Source organism: Lathyrus oleraceus, chromosome 7 (assembly GCF_024323335.1).
Source record: "Lathyrus oleraceus cultivar Zhongwan6 chromosome 7, CAAS_Psat_ZW6_1.0, whole genome shotgun sequence".
Taxonomy (NCBI): Eukaryota; Viridiplantae; Streptophyta; class Magnoliopsida; order Fabales; family Fabaceae; genus Lathyrus; species Lathyrus oleraceus.
The window spans coordinates 215,275,322-215,291,469 of NC_066585.1; the positions used below are offsets into that span (position 1 = coordinate 215,275,322).

Below are 16,148 nucleotides of genomic sequence, written 5' to 3' on the forward strand. Positions count from 1 at the left end.
CAATACGACTTCCCTGATGAGGATATTCTGTATTTGAAAATGAAAGATTGTGATGAGCCTACGCTCGACGAAGGGCCAGAGCCTGGTTCCCGATTGGGTATGGTGTTCGATGGCGCTGTCAATCAGTATGGAAATGGTATTGGGGCAGTGATTATTACTCCTCAAGGCACACATTTTCCTTTCACAGCAAGTCTAACTTTCAAATGCACGAATAATATGGCGGAGTATGAGGCCTGTATTATGGGTTTGGAAGAATGTGTTGATCTTAGGATCAAACATCTTGATGTTTATGGCGATTCGGCCTTGGTTATTAATCAGATTAAGGGTGAATGGGAGACGAATCAGCCTGGCCTCATCCCATATAGAGATTATGCGAGGATGATTTCAACTTTCTTTACTAAAGTTGACTTTCATCATATCCCTCGAGATGAGAATCAGATGACGGATGCTCTCGCTATGCTTGCTTCAATGATTGCTGTCAATTATTGGAATGAAGTCCCAAAGATTATTGTGATGCGCTTGGATAGACCAGCTCATGTGTTAGCAATTGAGGAGGTGAAAGATGATAAGCCATAGTATTATGATATCAAGTGCTTTCTCCAAAGTTAGACTTACCCGCCTGGGGCATCTGTTAAAGATAAGAAGACTTTGACGAGATTATCTGGCAGTTTCTACCTTAATGGTGATATGCTTTACAAGAGGAATTTTGACATGGTTCTTCTCAGTTGCGTGGATAGACACGAAGCAGACCTGTTGATGACTGAAGTCCATGAGGGTTCATTTGGTACTCAGTCCAATGGACATGCCATGGCGAAAAAGATGTTGAGAGCAGGCTACTATTTGCTGACAATGGAGTCTGACTACTGCAAATACGTAAAGAAATGCCACAAGTGTCAGATTTACGCGGATAAGATTCATGTTCCCACGACACTTCTGAATGTTATTTCCTCACCATGGCCTTTCTCCATGTAGGGAATTGACATGATTGGCATGGTTGAGCCTAAGGCATCAAACGATCACCGTTTTATTCTCGTGGCCATTGATTACTTCACCAAGTGGGTTGAAGCGGCATCGTATGCAAATGTGACCAGGAAGGTGGTTGTGAGGTTTATCAAGAACTAACTCATATGCCGATATGGTGTGCCAGACAAGATCATTACTGATAATGGATCTAACTTGAACAATAAGATGATGAAAGAGCTATGTAGCGAGTTCAAGATTGCACATCATAATTCTTCTCCCTATAAACCCAAGATGAATGGGGTTATTGAAGCTGCTAACAAGAACATCAAGAAGATTATTCAGAAGATGGTTGTTACGTACAAAGATTGGCATGAAATGCTACCATTTTCTTTGCATGGCTATCGTACATCCGTCCGCACTTCAACAGGGGCAACCCCTTTCTCCCTTGTATATCGCATGGAGGCTGTGCTCCCCGTAAAGGTCGAGATCCCATCAATGAGAGTCTTGATTGAAGCCAAGTTGACTGAGGCTGAATGGGTTCAGATTCGTTCTGACCAACTGAATTTGATTGAAGAGAAGAGATTAACTGCCATGTGCCATGGTCAGTTATATCAACAAAGGATGAAGAAAGCCTTTGATAAGAAGGTCAAGCCTCGTGTGTTCCGAGAAGGTGACCTCGTACTCAAGAAAGTCTTGTCTTTTGCGCCCGATTCCAGGGGCAAGTGGACTCCAAACTATGAAGGTCCATATGTTGTCAAGAGAGCCTTTTCAAGCGGTGCTTTGATGCTCACAACTATGGATGGGGAGGATTTCACTCGCCCTGTGAATTTAGATGCAGTCAAGAAATACTTCGGCTATGTAATACCCCAAAATTTACCCTTCATTTTTTCTTGGAAGCATGCGATTATGTTTTACATTTCATTAGCATCATACTAGGTCATACTCATTGCATACTGCATTAGTGACATAGAAATCAGGGTTTTGATTGATCACTCCTTAACAGAAGGAGCCCACACAAATCAAGATTGAGAATTGGACTTCATTCTCCAAGTATACAAGTCTCAAGGGTCTCAAGGTGGTCCAGGTATCTTATTGTGGTCTACAGTTCATCAATGGAGGATTCAGAGCTCCCAGAGTGTGCATCTGGATTTAATCAGAAATTAGGGTTTCATGGCTACCTGCAACAGGCAATGTTTGGTTGGAAGTAGAGGGGCTCATTCATGTCATGATTAGAGATTCATCTTGGCCTAGGAAGACTCACAATTATCTCAGAAAGATCCATTGGCAATCAGTGCAATCAGTTCCTGATCATTTTGCCCTAAAACTAGAGTTTGGTATAAAATCAGTTTATTTCTGATTCCTTGGGTGAAACTCTTTTCCATGGCCCTCCATATGTCCACAAGGGTCTACATACAAAAAATCATCTCTTTATTTGAGCCAGAGGTACTTCAATTGATCAATGGAATCGGGAATCAGACAGTTTGGGAAAAGTCAACCGTGGGGCCAGAAAAGTCAACTCCTGGCATTTTAAGAGTGGAATCTCAAAATTCATGCCTAAGGGAGCTTACATGTGAAATTTGATAAAGTTTGGATCATGGATTCATCATTTAATCAGGAATTAAAGAAGTTACTTAATTTGGAAATGGTTGACTTTCCATTTAGGGCAAGTTTTCATGATTGTTGCAGTCACTTTAAGCCCATTTTCCATCAAGATAGAAGCTCCATTGGAAAATTTCTCCAACATGAAAGTTGTTCCTCTTTTTCCAAGATTTCTAGAGATATAATGTTTGCTCCATTTTTCAACCATTTTGGCATGATGAAACCTGAACTTTAAGCCCATTTTTCACCTTCTTCCATTCATCATTTCCACTTGTGCTCAACATGAAAGATGTTAAGCTCCATGTACTCTTCCTACTGTTTGCATTGCCTAACCATTTGGTCATGTACTCATCAAGATACATAGTCATAAATTCACCATCTTGGACTTATTCCCAAGCCATGCCATGTGATGCGTTGTAAATCTTGATGTTCGCAAGTGTACGAACGCGTCAGAGTAATATAAAAGATTATCGAACCACGGAGACCAAGTGTCAATCTATCGTTATCTATTGTTATGGTGTTTATCAAAGGCAATTAAAATAGGTGTTTTTGTAGTGTGCAATTGAAAAGTAAAGTTTTAAAATAAATTTAATTAATAAAGACAGGGTCGAATGTAATTCACATAATTAAATGATAATCCAAGTACTTGCTAATAGAACTACTTATGGGCAATGTTTCCTACTTCGAAAAGAACTAATTTAACAGGAACTGTCGCTTTCGCGTATTCAGAATCGAGTTGTACTCCCTAATCAAACCCTCTTATTGTCACTTATAAAAAGGTGCACATTGCGTTAGAGTAGTAAACCTATTTTTAAGAAATATAGTATCTTGACTAAGTTGAAAAGTATTATAACTTGGATTTCTTAACCAAAAGAGGTTCTCACGAACCAGACTCTAAACTTATAAACGCGTCTGAAAATAGTTTCAAAATCTCTTTTCTTCTTGATGTTAAAAACTCCTAATGAACTAGACAAAGCGCTTTCGCTGTTTTTGAAATAGTTAAAAACAATTAACTTTAAAGAGACGTTTGACGGCTTTCGATCTTACCCAACGGAATTGAAGTGCGGGAAAACTTAATTTGAAAGTTAAAATAGCCCTTTAAGTGTTTCTACGAACAATTGTACGGATTACTGGTTTAATTACGATCCTTACATTCTAGCCTTATAAATTTAGCTAGACATGATAAAGTAAAAGTGCATTAAAATAAATAAAAGTAGTGCGAGTGCGGAAAGTAAATAATTTAAAGCGAGTGCGGAAAATAAATGAAAGTAGTGCGAGTGTGGAAAATAAATAATTTAAAGCGAGTGCGGAAAATAAATGAAAGTAGTGCGAGTGCGGAAAATAAATAAAGTAAAGCGAGTGCGGAAAATAAATAAAGTAAAAGCGAGTGCGGGAAATAAATAAAGTAAAGCGAGTGCGGGAAATAAATAAAGTAAAGGCGAGTAATAAAAACTTGCTCCAATCGGAGGGCTGAGTAAATTGCAATGCGGAAAAGAAAATGGCGGCAGGATTAACTTTCTTCCAAAGTGCTCCAAACTCGAGTACAGACTCTATCACAGACTCAATTACACAATTGTGGTAACACTCCAATGCGAAGCGATTACCACTTTATAAAACTGAATATATGCCTAAGTGAAACAAAGTTGCTTCTAATTTCGCCTTGTTCCAACGTTCGGATCTTCGTCTTCTCTAAGTTTGGGTGATTGAAAAACTGAATTCGCGTTTCTATTTATAGGAAAATAAAAAAGGTGGAATTTACTTGGATGCCCTTCAACTTGAAAATAGAGGAAACCGTTTTCCTCTTGTGGCGCCCGCCACAAGGCCATGGCGCCCACCACAAGCACAAAGTGGGGCGCCTTAGTGGAAGTGGTGGGAAAACGTGGGAGTTGATGGAAGTTTGAATTGGACACGTCATGACTCGGACTGTGGCGCCCGCCATTGGGTAGGCCATAAGAGCAAAATCCTGATTTTTAGGGTTTTTGGCTCTTTTTTGCTCCTTTTCTCGATCGGGGCTCCTATTAAGGTAAAAACCTGAAAACAAAGGAAAACACAGTAATAAAACAACAAAACGATAATAAAATAACTAGAATGCATGCGAAATCGGAGTCGAAAATACGTAAATTTTAATGTGATCAAACTCTCCCACACTTAAACCTTTGCTTGTCCTCAAGCAAAACATTGAAAAGCTTATAAAAGAAAATTTGTGAAAACGAGTGCTTCAGGTAAAAATTCTAAGTTCAAGTCGGGATGCAGTGATAGGTACTAACTGAGTGAACTAAGGGTATCATGATGACACTAATCCGCAAATACGGACATAAACTTCATTCCTATATTAACCAACCCATATTATCCCACAATACCTAGGTCTGCCTCTTCATCTCTTTTGTGTCCTTTTCATTCAGGCGCAATCACATTAAGCCCGTTATCCGTACATACTTCATAGTAGAGTGGCCTGTTAGTGATTATGATCAGAGCATGGGATTTCTGGCACATAAATATGTGTAAATCCTTTTTTGGACCCAACTGTAGTTGTGGGGGATCGGATCGTAATCCGCCCTACCGAGTTCATTGCCAGATACCTCTGAACCAACTAACAGTGAGTACTGCTTTTCTTTTTCTTTTTCTTTTTCTTTTTGTAGCAATTTTTTACAATTCTTTGGTTTAAATGACTTTGTGAGGGTCACCTATACCGGAGTTGCCTTTTTGCTTTCTTTTATTTTTTGTTTTTCTGGATCATTCACTTATTTGCATTGGTCCCCTACGTAGAGGATGCGTAGGCCGGAGTTGACTGCTGAGATAAACTACTAAGGACTTATACAGAAATGATGATTAAGGCCATGGTATATGGGGTTTCGGGAATGATTCCTATATTTACGAAGCTCATGGTGCTAAAACAGATACTGATGTTTCGCAAAGTTCTCCCAAGTCACCGTATCCTTACTCAAAACATGTCCTTAAAACCTGAAAACTTTCGAAATAACACTACTTTCTTTTTGCAAAAAAATTTTGGTGGGGCTAAAGGTATGGGGAGGTAGGATTGTACTAAGGATCTACTATATTTGGTGACTCGTCAGACTCATGCATTATACTAAAAAGCAAAATAAACAACTGAAAGGGAAAATAAACAACTAAAAGGAAATAAACAGTCTAAAAACAGCAAATAAACTGAAAATAAAAGGAAAACGATAAATGCTTCTCCCACACTTAAATCGAACATTGTCCCCAATGTTTCGAAATAAGATAAGGGAAGAGTTACCTGACAACCTATTGCTGACCACTAGTGCCCTCGCCATCCTGAGGTGGACGACGGGAACGGGTACGACGACGGTCTCTCTGATCCATCCTCGCCTGCAGGGCATCCTGAGCGGTCCTCACCTCTCGAAGGTTACCAATAACGGAACCTTGGGTGGCTTCAATTAGTGCCATGTGTCTCTGGTTGTATTGTTGTTGACGGGCCTGTGTATCGGTGATCACTTGCAGAGACTGTAGAACAGTGTCATAGGACCTGTCTGTCCTCCGTTGCGATTCTTGCATGAAGTTCATAGTACCCGTTATTTGTTGCTGGAGGGTAGAGAGTAGGTCGTCACGCCTTTGCTCTCTAGCCAGGTGGTCACGCCACATCTCCTCTGTAATATAGAAGCCAGGAGTGGTACCTACAGAAGAAGAAGATGGTGCGGTGTGTGGTGGTGAAGGATGATGGGGGGACACATTTGGTACGGGAGATCTCTCTCTCCGATCATATTCATCATCAGTGTCTGGTCCCGCCTCATCAGGAATGTTAGGAGGAAGAGGACCCAAAACAGGTGGAGCATCTAAATCGTAGGTCCAATTCCTGTTATCACGTATATCTGTACGTCTAGTGCATGGTAGAATAACAGATGGGATGGCCACACCATGAATCATAAGTGTATAATCTCCTTCTCTCCTTGAGCGGCACAATTTCGTGTCTCTCAGAAATTTTAAATTAATTGTGCGAGGAGGTAAGGGGTTTAGGGTAGCCATCTCATTGTTCAGGTTAAGTGCCCGAGCAATAGACGTAATCAAGCCACCAAAAGAAATCGGTCCCGCCTTATTCAGAGTTAACATCATATGGGCGAGCATAAACGGAACCGAATTAATTTTCCTATTTGTGAGGCTTCCTTGAAAAAATAGAAGCTCTCTAGCGTTAACCTTATTTGGATTCTCCCAGCCAAAAACAGTGCATGCCAACAGATATCTAAAAACTCTGATGGCCGGGTTATGGATGTTTGACAGGTCCTATGGCGGGCGCCACAAGGCAAAATCCGGCTGGGCCAGATTTTGGTGCTTTGGTTTGCGCTTCGCTTGTCTTTTGGCTTTGAGGGGGTCTGGATAGCATATGTCTTGTGATTCTCCTAGTTTCTTTGACTTGCATAATTTTATAAAAGTAAAAACGAAAATAAAAAGTGAAATTGAAACAAAAACAAAAACAGAAATTAAATATAAATATAAATAAATAACTAAAAAAAATAAAATGCAAAATAAAATAAATATAAAACATATATGGATAAAAATAGAAATACTAATGTACTGTAGTAGTTTATATAGTATCCAAATGCGATAATGTAAAATGAGTAATGCAAATACGATAAATATATGAAAGAGAAATAAAGTGAAATGGTGAGATCAGGTATTAGTGTGGTCGTCTGCCTGAGTGGATTCACGGAGCACGGTTATCTCCTGCCTGAGCTCGGCGATCTCCTGATATAGACAATCGGCTTCAGTAGCGTGGGTGAGATCAGACACTCCAATCTGTAAAGTTAGGTCCGCCACTTCCTGTCTAAGCGCTGCAATCTCTCTACGGCACTCAGCAATCTGGGTGCGTATGTCGGGTGTCTGCAATGAATGATTATTAGAGAGAACAGTGATTCTAGGAGATGGTGGTGTAGGCATGTATTCAGCAACTGGGGGCGATCTCAGCTCCTCAACGGTCTCTCCTTGGCCCTCTAGAGCATAACTCCAATTCGCTGGATCATGCACACTGGTCATCATAGGGTCTGGCAATGTGAAGTAATGGATGGCCTCACTGTCGACTAGCAATCGGAACTGACATGGGTGGAAAGAAGCTCTCCTCATCAATCCTCTAGTCAGACAGAAATCAATGTCCATGGTAGTATATCCACAGTAGGTCCAAAGATGCAACAGCTTGCGAGACAGACCCAAAGCGACTGCAATCTGTGTGACGATTCCACCAACATGGATGACTCCTTCGGTGGATCTAGACATACCGCTGAGATTATACAATAAAAAGTCCCCACATGCTACTGGGCGAGACTGGGATGCGCAAAATAATAGGAAGATCTCCTCTTCACTCAGTAGAGTCTTTGCATCCTGTCTTCCCAAGAAGGAATGTGCTAATATCATCTGAAAATATCTTAAGGCTGGGTTATGTATGACATAAGATAATTGTGTAGATGGATCCTGGCTTCCGCCGCCTGATATATCACTCCAAAACTTCTCCACTTCCTTATCCAGGAAATATCCCAAAGGTGTCTCCAGGATAGCATCAGGAGTAGTCTGGAAACCTAATAAGTCGCCGAACTCTTTCTGGCTGAAGGAGTACTCAACTCCAAAGAGCCTGAAAGCAGCATACCCATCTGGTCCAGAATATGGGTCGTAGTCGAATGAACTCAGAAACTCCAAAGTCAGGTTCCTATATGTGTTGCTCAAGTCATCAACAAATTTATCCCAGTGGAGCTGGTGGCTAAGGAATCAGATACTAGGCTCGATACCCAGTGCCTCCATACAATGCTGATCAGGGTAATGTGTGGGTGCCATAGGGCGCTGGTATAAAGCAATGTAGCGCTCCCTCTGAGCATTGTCTCTATAGGCGACATGCATGTCATCAAAACCCTACATCCTGTAAAAGTTAGGAAAGTGATCCTGAAAATACAAACCATTCAAACTTTAGTCTCAATGTAAAATAAGAGAAAATAAAATAAAAATAAAAATAAATGTAAATAAATGCGAAAAAAAAGTAAAATGAAAGGAAAAACCATGGGTTGCCTCCCACGCAGCGCTTGTTTAACGTCATTAGCTTGACGGTTAGAATTTATACACCTGTAGTAGTGGTAATTGGTGGATTAATCAGGGTGTGGCTTGAGTAGTATGTTGGAATGTCTCCTCCTTCGTAGAGCTTCAGTCTTTGTCCATTTACAAGGAATGAACTACAGGTATCGTTCTTGATTTCTACGGCTCCGGATCTCAGAATCTTGGATACTTCGAAAGGACCAGTCCATCTTGAACGTAGCTTTCCAGGGAAGAGTCGTAACCTAGTGTTGAAAAGGAGAACAAAATCGCCTACATTGAAGTTTTTCTTTACTATTCTTTTGTCATGATAGGATTTTGTCCTCTCTTTATATATTTTTGCATTTTCGTAGGCAGATTGCCTAAGCTCTTCTAATTTATGAATGTCCAGGATACGCTTTTCTCCAGCGGCTAAGTAGTCTAAATTCAAAGTTTTAATGGCCCAATAGGCCTTATGCTCTAACTCGAATGGTAAGTGACAAGATTTTCCATAAACTAGTTGGTAAGGAGTAGTTCCTATAGGGGTTTTGAAAGCGGTTCTATAGGCCCATAATGCTTCTTGAAGCTTCTGAGACCAGTCTCTCCTAGAAATAGAAACAGTTTTCTCTAGGATCTGTTTTATCTCCCTATTAGATACTTCTACTTGGCCACTAGTTTGTGGATGGTATGGTGTTGCTACTCTATGCCTAACTCCATATTTTCTTAAAAGTTTGTCAAATATTCTCGATATAAAGTGTGATCCTCCATCGCTTATGACTAAACGTGGTGTTCCAAATCTAGGGAATATATAGTTTTTAAATAATTTGATTACTACCCTAGTGTCGTTTGTGGGTGCAGCTATAGCTTCAATCCACTTAGACACATAGTCTACAGCTACTAAGATATACCTATTTCCTAAGGATGGTGGAAAAGGTCCCATGAAATCTATACCCCATACGTCGAAGAGTTCTACTTCCTGAATGTTTCTTAAGCGCATTTCATCACGTCTTGAAATGTTTCTAGTGCGTTGGCATCTGTCGCACTTGACAATGTAAGCATAGACATCAGGCCACATGGTAGGCCAGAATAGGCCAGCTTGAAGAATCTTGGCGTATGTCTTAGAGGTGCTCGCATGTCCACCATAAGGTGCAGAATGACAATGCTCGATAATATTATTTACTTCTTCTTCTGGGACGCAACGGTGAAAAATGCCATCTTTACCCCTTTTGAAAAGGAGTGGTTCGTCCCAATAGAAGTTTCTCACATCATGGAAGAATTTCTTCTTGCGGTGGTAGTCAAGATCAGGGGGTACTATATCAGCAGCTAGGTAATTAACGAAATCTGCATACCAGGGTACGTTATTTATTGCTAAGGAATTTTGGGAATGCTCAAACGGATCTAGGTTATTGTCTTCAATGGTTTCTACTTTAGCTATCAGTCTATCATAGGCGAAATCATTGTTTATGGGTACTAGTTCAGGTTTTAGATGTTCTAGCCTAGAAAGGTGATCGGCTACTACATTTTTAGTGCCTTTTTTATCTCTTATGTCTAAATCAAACTCTTGTAGTAATAGAATCCATCGGAGTAACCTGGGCTTGGCATCTTTTTTACTTAATAGGTAACGAATGGCAGCATGATCGGTGTAAACAATAATTTTTGCTCCTACTAGATAAGATCTAAATTTGTCTATAGCGAAAACTACAGCGAGTAATTCTTTTTCGGTTGTTGCGTAATTAAGTTGGGCAGCATCTAGGGTTCTACTGGCATAATAAATGGCATGTAACTTTTTATCTTTTCTTTGTCCTAGAACGGCTCCAACTGCATAATCACTAGCATCGCACATTATCTCAAAAGGTTCCGACCAGTCGGGCGGTTTCATAATGGGTGCTGAGATTAATGCTTGCTTTAAAAGATTAAATGCGTCATTACATTTTTCATCGAAAATGAATTCAGCATCTTTCATTAAAAGTCCGGTTAACGGTTTAGTTATTTTTGAGAAGTCCTTAATAAAACGCCGGTAGAATCCAGCGGGTCCAAGAAAGCTTCGGACTTCTCTGATTGTTTTTGGTGGTTTTAGGTTTTCTATAACTTCTATTTTAGCTTTATCTACCTCTATACCTTTTTCAGAAACTATATGTCCTAAAACTATTCCTTCGGTCACCATGAAATGACATTTTTCCCAATTTAGCACGAGGTTCACCTCCACGCATCTCTCCAGGATTTTCTCAAGGTTAGCAAGGCAATTGTGGAAATCGAATCTGCAAACCGAGAAATCATCCATAAACACTTCCATGATACCATCTAGGTAATCTGCAAAGATTGACATCATGCAGCGTTGGAAAGTAGCTGGGGCGTTATAGAGGCCGAAAGGCATTCGTCTGTAGGCAAAAGTTCCATAGGGGCATGTAAAGGTAGTTTTTTCTTGATCTTCGGGGTGAATAGGTATTTGGAAGAATCCAGAGTATCCATCTAGATAGCAGAAGTAAGAGTGTCTGGCTAGACGCTCCAACATTTGGTCAATAAATGGTAAAGGGAAATGATCCTTCCTAGTTGCTTTATTTAATTTTCTATAATCTATACACATCCATCATCCTCCTTCTAAATGTTTTGCTACATGTTCGCCTTTATCGTTTTGCACGACTGTGATGCCTCTCTCTTTAGGTACTACATGCACAGGGCTCACCCACTTACTATCCGAGATCTGGTAGATTATACCTGCCTCAAGTAACTTAAGAACTTCCTTCTTAACAACATCACTCATTATAGGGTTTATTCTTCTCTGATGCTCCCTAGAGGGTTTTGAATCTTCTTCGAGCGAAATCCGATGCATGCATACGGATGGGCTTATACCTTTCAGGCCAGAGATATTATATCCTAAGGCTGAGGGATATCTTCGTAAAACGTCTAAAAGTTGGTTCGTTTCCTCTTGGCTCAAGGTAGCACTGACTATAACTGGACGGTTCATCTTTTCATCGAGGAACTCATATCTCAGGTTCTTAGGTAGTTCCTTAAGTTCTAAGGTTGGTTTCTTAGGGCAAGGCATAGGATCTGGGGTAAGGGATAAACATTCGTAAAGGTTATCATCGATGTAAGGTTCTTTAAAGTCATCATCTTCCTTTATGGGGGTTGATGGTAACTTAATTGTTTTTATAATTTCTTTTTGTTCTAATTCTCTAATACATTCATCAATGATATCTAAGGCATAACATGAGTCTCCCATCACAGGTGCCATAAGAAATTTCGAAAGTATAAATTCTATTTTCTCATCACCTACCTCAAATGTCAACTTTCCTTTCTTGACATCTATTATGGCTCCTGCAGTCGATAAGAACGGTCTACCTAGAAGAATTGGTATATCATTGTCTTCTTTAATGTCCATGACAACAAAATCAGTAGGGATAAATAGTTGACCTATCCTAACAGAAACATCTTCTAGAATGCCTATCGGATATTTGACAGATCTATCGGCTAACTGAAGTGACATCTTAGTGGGTTGTAATTCTCCTAAGTTTAATCTCTCACAAACTGCTAGAGGCATTAAGCTCACACTAGCTCCTAAGTCTAGAAAAGCTTTATCGATGACATGATTACCCAAAAGGCAAGGAATGGAGAAATTTCCAGGATCTTTATCTTTATTTGCTAATTTATCCTCGGAAATAGCATTACATTCCAAAGGCCTCGGATCGTCAAGTCTACGTTTGTTGGTAAGGATGTCTTTCAGAAACTTTGCATAAGAAGGTATTTGGGTGATGGCTTTTGTGAAAGGGATTCCTACATGAAGTTTTTCTATAACTTTAATAAATTTTTGGTACTGTTTATTGATCTGGGTTTGTTTGAGTCTTTGGGGATATGGTATAGGTGGTTTATATGGCGGGGGCGGTACGTAAATTTTGTCATTAGGTTCTTCTCCTTTCTCTCGACCTTCCTGGTTTTCAGATTCCTCTAGTTCCCTTACTTCGTCTGGGGGTTTGGTACATTCCTTAGAAGTTTCGGGTTCACTTAATCTTGGGTTTGGTGGCTCATCATAAGCGTTCCCACTTCGTAGGGTAATGGCATTGGCTTGTCCTCTTGGATTTTGTTGAGGTTGTCCAGGGAATTGTCCTCCAGGTGTAGTCTGAGGGGCTTGGTTAAAGCTACCTGAGAGATCTGGGTTTCAAGCATCTTGGTATGAGTAACTATTTGGTCAACCTTGGTTCCTAACTGAGTAATCAATTCGTTAACATGAATGTTTTGGTTCATGAACTCCTTGTTTTGTTGGGTTTGAGCGGTGATAAAAATTTTCATAATTTTCTCAAGGTTCGGCTTTGGTGGTATAGGCTGCATAGGTTGATTTGATCTAGGGGCTTGATAACTAGGTCTCGGAGGTGCATTATTTTGAATAGGGTTATTGTTTTTATAGGAGAAGTTAGGGTTATTCCTCCATCCAGGGTTATAGGTATTCGAATATGGGTTCCCTTGGGTGTAGTTCACTTGCTCGGAGTGGGTTTCGTTTAATAGACTGCATTCTGCGGATTGGTGTCCTTGGGTTCCACATATCTCACAATCCGACGAAACTGCGGCTACAGTATTCGGGTTTATGCACATATGCTCGACCTTAAGGGCTAATGCGTCCATTTTAGCCTGCATCATGTCTATAGAGCTTAGTTCATGCACTCCTCCTTGGGCTTCCTTCTTCTCCACTGTCGCTCGTTCGACTCCCCATGATTGATGGTTTTGAGCCATGTCTTCGATGAGGGCACTAGCTTCAGGGTAAGGTTTGTTCATCCGAGCACCGCTTGCGGCAGCGTCGATGGTCATCTTTGTGTTGTAATGAAGTCCATTATAGAAGGTTTGGATGATTAACCAATTTTCTAAGCCATGATGTGGGCATGCTCGTAATGACTCTTTATATCTCTCCCAAGCTTCGAACAACAATTCTCCTTGGTTTTGGGTAAATCTTGTTATATGGTTTCGAAGAACGACGGTCTTACTCGGGGGAAAATATCTAGCAAGAAAAACTCTTCTAAGGTTATCCCAAGTCGTAATGGAATTGGGTGGAAGGGAATCTAACCATGATAGAGCTTTATCTCTGAGGGAAAAAGGAAATAATCTTAAACATATTGCCTCAGGAGAAGCTCCATTGGTTTTAAAAGTATCTGCTAATTGAAGAAATATTTTTAAATGTTGGTTTGGGTTCTCGGTAGCGAGACCCGTGAATTGTCTCTGTTGCACTAGTTGCAACAGGGATGGTTTAAGTTCAAAATTATTGGCTGGGATGATTGGATTTACTATACTAGAACTAGGTTCTTCGTTAGATGGTTGAGCGAAGTCCTTAAGAGGTCTTTGGTTTTGATCTTCGACCATAGCTCTCTTAATTCTATGAAATAATGAACGTGCGCGAGCGTAACGTTCAGGTTCCGCCAGAGGGTATATTAAGCTTAAACTTCCGGTGCTGCGAGTTCTTCGCATCGACCGGCGGGAAATAACCTAAGTCTAAACGATATAACAACAGGAAAATGAAATTTGACGAAATTGGTCCCCGGGAACGGCGCCAACAACTTGATGCGTTGTAAATCTTGATGTTCGCAAGTGTACGAATGCGTCAGAGTAATATAAAAGATTATCGAACCACAGAGACCAAGTGTCAATCTATCGTTATCTATTGTTATGGTGTTTATCAAAGGCAATTAAAATAGGTGTTTTTGTAGTGTGCAATTGAAAAGTAAAGTTTTAAAATAAATTTAATTAATAAAGACAGGGTCGAATGTAATTCACATAATTAAATGATAATCCAAGTACTTGCTAATAGAACTACTTATGGGCAATGTTTCCTACTTCAAAAAGAACTAATTTAACAGGAACTGTCGCTTTCGCGTATTCAGAACCGAGTTGTACTCCCTAACCAAACCCTCTTATTGTCAATTATAAAAAGGCGCGCATTGCGTTAGAGTAGTAAACCTATTTTTAAGAAATATAGTATCTTGACTAAGTTGAAAAGTATTATAACCTGGATTTCTTAACCAAAAGAGGTTCTCACAAACCAGACTCTAAACTTATAAACGCGTCCGAAAATAGTTTCAAAATCTCTTTTCTTCTTGATGTTAAAAACTCCTAATGAACTAGACAAAGCGCTTTCGCTGTTTTTGAAATAGTTAAAAACAATTAAGTTTAAAAAGACGTTGGACGACTTTCGATCTTACCCGACGGAATTGAAGTGCGGGAAAACTTAATTTGAAAGTTAAAATAGCCCTTTAAGTGTTTCTACGAACAATTGTACGGATTACTGGTTTAATTACGATCCTTACATTCTAGCCTTATAAATTTAGCTAGACATGGTAAAGTAAAAGTGCATTAAAATAAATAAAAGTAGTGCGAGTGCGGAAAGTAAATAATTTAAAGCGAGTGCGGAAAATAAATGAAAGTAGTGCGAGTGCAGAAAATAAATGAAAGTAGTGCGAGTGCGGAAAATAAATAAAGTAAAGCGAGTGCGGAAAATAAATAAAGTAAAAGCGAGTGCGGGAAATAAATAAAGTAAAGCGAGTGCGGGAAATAAATAAAGTAAAGGCGAGTAATAAAAACCTGCTCCAATCGGAGGGCTGAGTAAATTGCAATGCGGAAAAGAAAATGGCGGCAGGATTAACTTCCTTCCAAAGTGCTCCAAACTCGAGTAGAGACTCTATCACAGACTCAATTACACAATTGTGGTAACACTCCAATGCGAAGCGATTACCACTTTTTATAAAACTGAATATATGCCTAAGTGAAACAAAGTTGCTTCTGATTTCGCCTTGTTCCAACTTTCAGATCTTCGTCTGCTCTAAGTTTGGGTGATTGTAAAACTGAATTCGCGTTTCTATTTATAGGCAAATAAAAAAGGTGGAATTTACTTGGATGCCCTTCAACTTGAAAATAGAGGAAACCGTTTTCCTCTTGTGGCGCCCGCCACAAGGCCATGGCGCCCGCCACAAGCACAAAGTGGGGCGCCTTAGTGGAAGTGGTGGGAAAACGTGGGAGTTGATGGAAGTTTGAATTGGACACGTCATGGCTTGGACTGTGGCGCTTGCCATTGGGTAGGCCATAAGAGCAAAATGCTGATTTTTAGGGTTTTTGGCTCTTTTTCGCTCCTTTTCTCGATCGGGGCTCCTATTAAGGTAAAAACCTGAAAAAAAAAGGAAAACACAGTAATAGCACAACAAAACGATAATAAAATAACTAGAATGCATGCGAAATCGGAGTCGAAAATACGTAAATTTTAGTGTGATCACCATGCTGCAGCCAGGCCAAGCAAACCATCACATGTGTTATTTTTCCTCATTTGGCCATGTACTCTTTTTTCCACTCACTTAAGTTTTGCCAAAACAAGAGATTTGCTCATACACCTCACTTTGCACCAAAGTGAATTTTGCTCATGAATCAAAACCAAATATTTTAGCTCATTAAGGACACTTTGATCCAACATATATAAGCTTTAAAACCCTAATCTGAAGAGGTGGTGGATGCTATTTTCGAGCTAAGCAAGGCAAGGAGCAAAAGATAAGATTTCATTCCTTAGCATTTCTCAAAGTTGAAGCATTGAAACAGCT

The 16,148-nt window shown here is 39.9% G+C and overlaps 1 non-coding gene across 1 annotated transcript; it reads left to right on the top strand.

The window, feature by feature from the left end:
• The first annotated feature begins 13,438 nt into the window (after positions 1-13,438).
• On the top strand, positions 13,439-13,545 carry LOC127108913 (small nucleolar RNA R71). Its single transcript, XR_007796411.1, has one exon. It is a non-coding gene; the product is annotated as a small nucleolar RNA R71 (small nucleolar RNA).
• The last annotated feature ends 2,603 nt before the right edge of the window (positions 13,546-16,148 follow it).